This window comes from Propithecus coquereli, unplaced genomic scaffold (genome assembly GCF_000956105.1).
Source record: "Propithecus coquereli isolate 6110/MARCELLA unplaced genomic scaffold, Pcoq_1.0 Scaffold51, whole genome shotgun sequence".
In the NCBI taxonomy this organism is placed as follows: domain Eukaryota; kingdom Metazoa; phylum Chordata; class Mammalia; order Primates; family Indriidae; genus Propithecus; species Propithecus coquereli.
This window is the reverse complement of record NW_012150952.1, coordinates 4192736-4195417: the sequence shown is the minus strand read 5'-3', so window position 1 is coordinate 4195417 and position 2682 is coordinate 4192736.

Genomic DNA, 2682 nt, shown 5'->3' with positions numbered 1-2682 from the left:
TTAGAACTGGAACCAGACAAGGTTGCCCTCTATCACCACTTCTATTCAACATAGTGCTGGAAGTCCTAGCCAGAGCAATCAGACAAGAGAAGCAAATCAAGGGCAAAATGAAGTATTAATACTATTTTGTTTTTCTTTTCCTTTATGAGTTGTACCTGAAAAACACCCTGGTCCTTTTTTCCTACTCTGTCACAGCAGAATAGAGAGATCACATCTCTTTATAAAAGTATTCTGGCGAAACTGAGTGGATGTTCATATTCTTGTTCAAATGAGGTGATAGAAACTTCTATTTGATCTCTATGTTTATGTTAGTTTTCTGTCACTTCTGCCAGTTAACTCTTCATACAATACCAGTTTCTTGTCACATACATATTACTTTATCACACTTAAAAAAATGCCTTGAAATAACCACAGAGCACATAAGCACAAGCAGTCACGGAATCTTCTTAAATTGTGTAATTCAAATAACAATACTCAGTAAAAAAGGCATTCAGAAATAATGATGCCACCATTTACTGATTACTTACACAAGGAAATACATTTTGCTTCCTTTACTTCTCACAATAAACTCAGGAGATTGGCATACTCTCCATTCTGTAAAGTAGCCTCAGAAAGGGGAAATAACTGACAAAAAGCACAGAGATGGTGAGAGCTGAAGCCATTGTCTGAACCCAGGCCCACCTGATGCTGGAGCGCACCCTATTTGTGCTGCCGTCTTCTGCTTGGCAGATACTAAATAATTACATTCTGTACTGTGTCTTGCAACCAGGCTTTTCTACTAAAGTTCGGTAGTTTTATTTGTGTAAATAAATCATAATTTATTAAAAATGCACTTGACTTACTAAACAGAGTTTTATCCTGCTCTCGATAGGTTTAATTTCCTTTATGTTCTCTACAAATATAAACAGCCACAAAAAAACCCACCACTGATAAAAATCAAATCCATAAAACACGAAAGGAAGAGGCATTGACTATTTCACAACAATGAGTTCCAGTATTGAATCCTGTAAGGAAAGATAAAAGGGATTATTCAGTTGAACTTACGAAGGGAAGTTCATTCACCTGAGATTTTAGTCCTAGACACTATATAGGTGATATCCTGCTATTGTCAATCCTGACACCATGAATGCAATTATCATTCAAAGATTGATCTTTGGCAAAATATTTTCTAATTTCATGTGGTCCAGGTTTCAATATGTAGTTCATAGAAAAAAAAATCCAAAAAAAGGTGAGTAGACAGTAATATATTGTTTATCTTTTAAAGCATGTTTGAGACGCAGACCATTGGTAAAGTAATTACAGCTCATCGCCTTTCTTAAAATTTTTTGAATGGACATAAAATGCTATTAATAGAGCAATCTACCTCCAGTTCTTAACATCAATCATATTGAACATTTTTTTCTGATTACAAAAAAAAGAAAACCTGGGAAATATGGAAGAAAGAGGGAAAAAATAGATTTCAGAATCCATAGAGAACCCTGAAGAACCTTTTATAGTATATCTTTCACATTTTATCTAAAACGTATACACATATTTTTCTGTTTGATTTTACTACATGTGGTGTATTTCTAACCTAATGATATACCATAAATATTTTCTACATCATGAGGCATTCTTATTTTTAATGACTGTATAATGTTATATTGTATGAATATACCTGTATTAGTTTTCCATTGCTGCTGTAACAAATGACCAAAATAACACAAATGTATTGCAGTCTTGTAGGTTGGAAGTTTCTCTGGGTTACAATTAAGGTGTTGGCAGCACTGCATTCCTCTCTGGAGGCTCTAAGGCAGAATTCATTTCCTTATCTACTCCAGCTTCTAGAAGGCATCTGCATTCCTTGACTGGTAGCCCCTTCATCTACAAAGCCAGGAACATAATATGCTCAAATCTGTCTGTAACTCTGACCTCTTCTTCCTCTTCCAAACCATTTAAGGATCCTTGTGAGTCCATTGGGCTCACCTAGCTAATACAAAATAATCTCCTTATATTAAGGTCAGCTTATCAGCAACCTTAATCTCATCGCAAACTTAATTCCTTAATTTGACATATAACAAAATACATTCAAGGTTCCGATAATTAAGACATGGCCATCTCTGGGAGGCCATTATTCTACCCACTGCAGTATCTTAATTTAGTTTCTATTTCTTTCCTTTTAAATGCCTCTTTGTACCCAGTTGTATTTGTCCATTCACTTACAGGAACGATCCTAAGTCAGCAGCACAAACATTTACAAATAAATGTCACCTGCTGCACTTACACTTTTTCTTTTGTATAAAGCTGCCATCCCCAACCCCCCAGGGTCGGGGCTGGTACCAGTTGGTGGGCTGTTAGCAACAAGACTGCACAGCAGGCGGTGAGTAGCAACCCACTGAAGCTACGTCTGTATTTACAGCTGTTCCCCATTAGTCCCATCACTGCCTGAGTTCTGCCTGCTCCCCAAACCTCCACCCTCAGTCCGTGGAAAAATTGTCTTCCTTGAAACTGGTCCCTGGTGCCAAAAAGGTTGGGGACCACTGGTATAAAGGATATGGTCTTTTGGGAATTATTTTAATGGCATTTTCTTGACTCTCATTGAAATTAAATGTAATAAACAAACATGGTAAAAGTACAGCTAAATCTTTCAAGGGAAATAAAACAAACACCTCTGGACCCTTTTCTCTACATTGATTTCTTAGT